Source organism: Humulus lupulus, chromosome 1 (genome assembly GCF_963169125.1).
Source record: "Humulus lupulus chromosome 1, drHumLupu1.1, whole genome shotgun sequence".
NCBI classification, from domain to species: Eukaryota; Viridiplantae; Streptophyta; class Magnoliopsida; order Rosales; family Cannabaceae; genus Humulus; species Humulus lupulus.
The window spans coordinates 261,631,724-261,639,743 of record NC_084793.1 but is presented as its reverse complement, the minus strand read 5'-3'; the positions used below and the strand labels follow the sequence as shown (position 1 = coordinate 261,639,743).

At 39.1% G+C, this 8,020-nt stretch overlaps 1 long non-coding RNA gene across 1 annotated transcript; it reads right to left on the bottom strand.

Annotated features, from left to right (window-relative positions):
- Window positions 1–1,281: 1,281 nt before the first annotated feature.
- LOC133805986 (uncharacterized) lies at window positions 1,282–6,820 on the bottom strand. Its single transcript, XR_009879020.1, has 2 exons — window positions 3,177–6,820; window positions 1,282–3,104 (listed from the first exon to the last, which is right to left on the bottom strand). It is a non-coding gene; the product is annotated as an uncharacterized LOC133805986 (long non-coding RNA).
- Between the last annotated feature and the right edge of the window lie 1,200 nt (window positions 6,821–8,020).

The following is an 8,020-nucleotide window of genomic DNA, read 5'->3' as shown; positions in this document are numbered from 1 at the left end:
AATACAACTAACTAACTAATCAAATTCGCGGACAACACATATAACACGGTGATAAAATAGAACCCAGCTCACACAAAATAGCATACATAATTTTTTTTCAAACAAGACAGTGTAAACAGGCATTAACAATGACATCATATATGATGAAATAAAATATGGATTAGTAGTGAGATATTCATTTTCAGAGCGGTCCCACCCGAAATATATAATTTAAATAAAGGTTTAATAGAAATAAGGGAAGAGGAATTTATCCCAAGTTCCAGCGAAGAATGTCATAGGAATCATCATCTCCCACCCGTGAATCGTCATGCTATATGTGTTCTTTTTCTTAATCAAAATCGAATGAATTAGGAAAAGTTTAGCAAATTTTTTAAATATAGAAAGAATGGATGCTATAGATTAGAACTTTGGAAAGGGCAGGATCCCGCTACTTAACATAAGAGCTTCCCAATAATATTTGGACGGGCGTAGCAAAGAGGTAGAGAGGGAGAAGCAAAATGCAACATATAAATAGGATGACCCATGAACGTTGCATGTACAGGCCTAGCATCTTTGCCCCATATGCTTGACCGCATAGAGTTTCCAAGGCGCTTGCCATTCCGAACTGATCATGAAAATATCTCTAATTATTAATGAATTTGAAATAATTTTGAAATTGGAAATGAGGAATGAAAATATTACGAGTAGACTAGAGGTGAATCCAAGGATGATATTAGTGCCGATGGAGATTGCAGCGAGCTCAAGGTCTCCAAGGTGGCCAGCGAAGGCTTGGGTGATGACGAATATAGAGTTTGCAGTGATTCGGCTGAAGATAGATGAACCAACTGTGCCACAGCTTCTTTGATTCAATACTAATCCTTCTGCCTAAAGAGAGTTGATGATGATCACTCTTTTCATCATCATCGTGATGTCATGATTGTTGATGATCATGATGTTGGTTGACGAAAGCTAGGTCTGTCAATAATGGAACCTTAACTTCTTCCTCTATTATGCCATTAATGCTCGGTATTTTTCAAAGATCTTTTGACTTCTAAAGATTTTTATGGCTTCAATTCATAATAGCAAAGAAACAGTTATATATATATATAGTATAAAGATGAAACAATATATATAATAGAGTTTGACTTGTAATATATTTGTGGGAGATTCATGTGACATTAATCTTGCTAAGGGAAGACTACTACGTTTGATTATATATTGTCTATACACCTTGTAGTTCCGCTGTTTTTTTTTTTTTTTTCTTTTCTTTTGAAGATAAGAAACTTTTATTAACAACCTAAATCAACCTGAACAAGAATGAACAAATTATGAGGAACTTGCACTCCACTATACACACGCCCTGGATTAACACAAGAGCTCTTAGTAAGAAAATGAGCAACCTTGTTGACAGAACGTTTCACAAAATGAACATTTACATAGTTACAATGAGAAAGTAAAATTGAACAATCCTTAGTGAGAGAGCCAAACGGAGACAGTAAAGCCATGGAACTATGAATAGCGTGGACTACTACTTGGCAATCTATTTCAATGCAGACATTATGCAGCTGGTTTCTATTAACCCAGCTAAGGACCTCCTTAACTCCAATGGCGCCAAAGCTTTGTCCAAGCCTCAATGATCTCGCCATGGTGATTCCTAGCAATCCAGCCTACACCAAAGGCAGATTTAGGATGGAATATGGCAGCCTCTACGTTCACTTTGATCCAATTGACATCAGGTTTAGTCCATTGCTCATGCTTCCCATCACCTTGGGCAGAAGCTAACTCCACTTCTGAGTATGAATATGCTGAGCACTACTCCAATGATCAAAGTATGTCAAAGCAAATGTGACAATAGTGTGGGCAGGCAGCCAAGATTCATTCCACACAAAATTGTTTCGGGCATTCCAATTGGACCAACTGATCATGCAAATTAAATGAGTCCGCTTGCTAATACCTGGAGAAAAAATAAACTCAATCCAGTTGCCAAAGTCCTGCCAATCAACTCCATCCAAACTAATACTAAAAAAAGACCAACAATCCCTACTACAAGGACAAAGACAGAGAGCTTGGAAAGTAGATTCAGGATCTTTCAAACACAAAGGACAGATGGGACTCGCCTCAACAAAACGCAGCTTAAAGTTCAAGTTGGTGGGGAGGCAACCAGCTATGGCCCGCCACAAATTTTTTTTCACCTTTGGTGGAATTTTCAGGTTCCAAAGCGTCCTCCAAAACCCCGAATTATTGTCAGACACCCAGCGCCCATGAAGCTTTTGGAGAAGCCGATAAGCACTACTAACTGAGTACCAACCCAAAATTCATGCCCCCAATACCAGTTGTCATTCGAAGAGGACCGGCAATTAGGAATAGACTTGATCAAAGTTCTATCATGATCCTCGAACAAGTCAGCCAACACATCCTCATCCCACTCACGAATCAGTTCTCTTTACCTAGAAAACTCTCTTATTCTGTAAATTCGGATGCTTAGAGATGACAAAAGGGTGATCTTCATCCAGCAGCCAAGGATAACCAAGAATGAGAGTGTGATTCCTCGATCAAAAATGTCTTCGAGCGCCACTGGTAATCAAACTCCTAGACTCCCAAATACTTTGCCAAACAAAGCTTGGGTTGCAGCCCAAATGAGCATCAAGAAAATTACTATGAGGATAGTAATGAGCTTTGTAGATCTTGGCAACCAAAGAATCTTCTCTATTAAGTAAACTCAAACCTTGCTTCCTAAGCATGGCTAAGTTGAATTCCCGAAGATGGAGAAAACCCATTTCACCTCCATGCTTATGGACGCACAACTTGTCCCAATGCATCCAAGAAATACCTCTACCATGGTTGTTAGAAGATTTCCACCAAAAGTTACACATAAGTCTCTCCAAATCCTCACAAATACTCAGAGGAAGGAGGAAGACACTCATTGCATAAGTGGGGAGAGACTGAGCAATGGATTTGATAAGAACATCCTTCCCAGCCCTAGAGAGGAGTTTCCCATCCCAGATTTGCACTCTTTGCCTAACTTTATCTTTGAGGAACCCCAAAATAGCAGTTTTGTTCCTCCCAATGAGGCTAGGAAGACCCAAATAAGTAGAGTCAGCAGTAGCTTCAGGCAATCCCAGCTCCTGGAAGATCAAAGAACCAAGAGATGAGTCTAAATTAGTGCTAAGGAAAATGGAGGACTTTTCTATATTTACCTTCTGACCCAAAGCTTTGTCAAACGAGTGCAGCCGCCTTTTAAAATTCTCCGCTTCCTAAATCAGCTTTACAATAAATGTAACTATCATCCGCAAAAAGCATGTGAGACACAGCTGGGGTACTTCAAGCAACTTTACAACCATGATTCCAACCCTTACTCTCAAAGTTTCTCAAGAGAGGAAAAACCTTTAGTACAAATCAGAAAAGGGTAAGGAGAAAGTGGATCTCCCTGATGAATTCCCCTAGTAGGCAACAAAGGACCTATAAACTTGCCACTGACAGCAACAGTATAAGAAACTGAGTTAAAACAAGCAATGAGGAGATGAACCCATCTACTATGAGAACCCATTTTAGATAACAAAGCCTCTAAATACTGCCAATTAACCCTGTCATAAGCTTTGCTTAAATCAAGTTGCAGCGCCATATACCCCTTTTTACCTCTAGACTTCCTTTTAAGATAGTGAAGAAGCTCAAAGGAGACCATAATGTTGTCAGAAATCAAACGACCAGGAAAGAAAGCACTCTGCGTGTCCGAGATACAACGACCCACGCCCTCTTTCAGACATTTAACCAAAGTTTTAGACAAAATTTTGTAAATAACATTGCACAGGAAAATAGGTTGAAGAACACCAAGGGAAGTAGGGCCTTTCTTCTTAGGGATGAGAGCCAAGTGAGTTTCATTGAAATGATATGGAAGCTCACCTGAAGCAAAAAAATCCTGGGCAAATTTCAGAACATCAGTGCACACAACATTCCAAATTTTAAAAAAAAAATGCTAGAGTTAGACCATCTGGTCTTGGTGCCTGGTCGGGGTTCATTTGGAAAGCAGCCACTTTGAGCTCCTCTAAAGTGATAGGCCGAAGGAGGCTGTCATTTTAATCATCATTAATAATCAAGGGAACCAGGTCCACAACTGCTTGCCAATCAGTACAATCTGCCTGAAAAAGATGAAAATAGTAATCAAATATGTGCTCAGCCAAGCCATGATTCCAGTCATCCCAGCTGCCATCTTCCTTCTTCAGCTTATGAGTCATATTGTTCCTTTTCCTAACTGATGTAGTGGCATGAAAATACTTGCTATTCAAATCTCTCGCTTTAGGCCATAACTGTTTGGACATTTGATGCCAATAGATCTCTTTTTGACTTAAAATCTCAACAAGATTTTCCTCGGCAGCTTTGTAGCGAGCGTGAGACCCTTCCTCGTTACTGCTCTTCCATTTCTGAATCTCAATGTTACACTTCTTCAGTCGGTGAGTGAAGTATCCTGTGATTCCCTGCCACATAGAGAGAGCTTGGCTGCAGTGATCATGTTTTTTCTCCCAAGACAGAGCAGCACACGACTTCTAACTATTGCCAACAATTTGAGAGCATAATGGCTCTCTCATCCAAGCATTTTCAAAGCAAAAGAGCTTGGAAACATGAATAATAGTGCTGGGAACTGGATTAAGGAAGAGAGGAAAGTGGTCGGAAGTAGAAATCTCCATGTTGTATAGTTGGGCATCCGAGAATAAAGACAACTAGCTTTGGGAGACAAGAGCCCGATCGAGTCTAACTTCAATCCAATCCAGGGTTCCACGCCCTCTTTCCCAAGTGAAAGGATAGCCTAGAAGCTCCAAATTAACAAGATTGCAATCCATAAGAACTTGTTGGAAGCCCTCAATCAACCAATCAGGATAAGGTCGCCCCCCTTGTTTGTCACTTTGATTCAACACGTTATTAAAGTCTCCAATAATACACCAAGGTAGCTGGGATTTATCATAAAGAGTACGAAGCAAATTCCAAGATCTTCGACAAGTTGATCTATTCGGCTCACCATTGAAACCAGTGAGTCACCAAGGAGCCATCCCATCAACTTTGATACTCACGTCAATGTGGTTAGTAGAATTTCCAATGACAGAACCGTCATCTTGATGGTGCCAAAGCCCTGCCAACCCACCTCTACGCCCTTCGAGATTGACAACAAACAACCCCTCATAACCCAAAGAGTACTGAATCCTCTCGAACTTGTCTTGATAGCAATAATTCTCACAAAGGAAAATAAACTTGGGCTTCTTTTGAGAAACAATTTCTTTAAGGAATTGAACATTCCGACTGTTCCCAAGCCCCTGGCAATTCCAACTAATGAAACTCATCATCCTTGGCGGGTCTGTGCAACAGAACCCGCCTTAGTCAGATGTGACGAGCCAATCTCCTTGATGCCATTTGCAACTAGATCCATGTCTATGTTAAACTTCGTCTCATATTCCCCACTAATTCGTCGCCTTTTGGTCTCATAAACCACCAGCTCTGCCCCATCTGCCCCTTGAGATTGTTGACCAACTCCCTCCAACTCCTGGTTAAATGAGGTAGTAGTCCTGCCCTCCTGTTGTTTATGTTCAATGGAATCTGCCGATGGAGTGTCATCACTGCCGCCTTGTCTCATCCACTTAGCCCCAATCAAAAGTTGTTGCCTTCTCGAAACTGCCCTCATCCACAAACCATACGGCTTCTCAATTAAGTCGAGTGGAATATCAAACGGTTTAGGACAGAATTTCTCAGAGTGAACGATGATACCACAGATAAAGCAGAAGGTTTGTATCCTTTCATACTTGAAACTCACCCAAAACCAATCTCCATTAGAATGACTAATCTTCATCTTGCGCTTCAAAGGAATATCAATGTCCAAGGAAACCCAGATTCTGAGATAGTCTCTTCAAACCCTATTGAAGTTATTTGGGTCTGACTCAAGGAACTTCCCCACATGATTGCCAATATCTCTCACAACCCGTTCAACCATGAACCCAGGATGTAGCCCAAGTAGCTGAACCCATATGTCCAAACGATGGAGCTTCACAACTCTCAGATTGTCCCCTGGTTTAAGCCTTTCAAAGATCAACTGTGCTTTGTTGCAAGTCCAAGGGCTACCCTCTATCACCAACTTAATATATACTTCATGATAGAATTGAAAGATATACAGATTGCTTTCCAACTCTTTAATGTACAGACTGTTCCCTAGCTTCCACCAAGCAACCATCATATGCTGCATCACTTGGAAATCCCAAGGGTTCAAACTGTTTCATAGTATAATCCTCCTTGTTATTCATCATCCAGATGGAGTTTCACACACCTTTCTTCAATTTCTTTCAAAGAAAGGCTTGAATTCGCCATAGATAGCCCAAGAAACAAAAAAACGAATCGGTCAAAGAAGAGTTTGAGAACCGAAACGAACCCAGAAAAATGGGCCCAATTTCCTTGAAATCACCCAAGAACAGACTGTCCCTACCACCAACGAGTCTGCAACACAGAGAAATCCAACAGAGCCAAACCACCCAGAAGAACACCCTAAAATAGAGAACACCCAAACCTTGGAGACGCAGTCGAGTTCAGACAAGAAAGCCCTTTGAGGCACCTGGAGAATAAGGGAAGCAAATCGATCCCCAATCTTCAAGAAAATGCAGTCGTCGTTGGAGAAGAAGAAACAGAGCTCCCACCTTGCAAACCACGGAACACCAAAGCCAAAGAACGCCAGAGAAACAATCAACGAACTCCACCAACCAGGTCACTCAGACCAGATTCAAACCCTTTGATAGGGGCAAAGCTAAGAGAGGAAAACCCTAGCAGAGCACCAAGATGAGAAAAAAAATATATTTTTTGTGGTATTCTTTATTTCGCTTTCTTTGTTTGTTTATACATCTTTATATAGTTTATTTTATTTTATTTTAACAGCAGAAAATATAAACATGTTGCGTAAGAACGTGGTGATTTTGCTATATGTATGGAAGGGCTGAGCATAAAATCCGAAGAATTGAAAAAATTTGTACACCGACTTACCGAACACTGAAAAAACTAAAATTATTTAAAACGAAAATCAAAAAAACCGCCGACGGTGTAAACCGCCACTATTCGGTCGGTTTTGAAATTTTGGGTGAACCGACCAATAAAACCGAAACCGACCGAACATAATAAAATAATAATATAATATTATATAATTATTAATTATTAAAATTTTTAATAAAAATAAAAAAATTTAATTATGTTTCAAACTTTAAAATTTGTAAATGTAATTATGTTCTATATATTTATGTTTTAAAAATGCACAAAAATGGATTCCAACAATGTAAATTTTTTAATTTTTTAACTAAAACTTACAAAAAAAAAAACAATAATCAATTCGGTTTGGTCGGTTTAACCGACCAAACCGCGGTCCAAAACGGTCGGTTTTTTTTTAAACTGGTTTGGTTTGGTCGGTTTTTGGATTGGACCAATCCAGACCGAAAACTAAATTCTGGATTTTTTGTTGTGAAAAAACCGCCCAAACCGACCGATGCTCACCCCTAATGTATGGTTAATATAAAATATAGTGATGTATCACGTGTGAAAAACTCAACTATATTATAAAATATAGTGATGTATCGCGTGTCCACTAAGAAAAACTCAACTATATTATAAAATATAGTGATATTATATATATACACACACATTTTTAATTTAAAGAATGTCGATTTATAACTTTTAAAATGAATTTTAACAACTAAAAGTTTCCTTGTTCAACATTGTAATAGTTTTAATTTAGGTTAAACATTGAGTACAAAAGACTTGAGAAAAGTTATTTTTGACGTATCATGCTAAAGCAGAGGCATACACTACTACAAAGTTGTACTTAGGCAACACACGAGAGATAATAATTTTTGTAGAACTGTTGTCTCGTGTCAAAAATAGACATGTGACAATAGTAGCTCTAGAAATGTTGTATCATGCAAATTAAAACTTACATGAGACGACAGTTTTGGTGAAAATGTCGTAGCATTTCTACTTTTAACATGAGATGACATTTCTGCAAAAACTGTTGTCTATCCAAAATAAT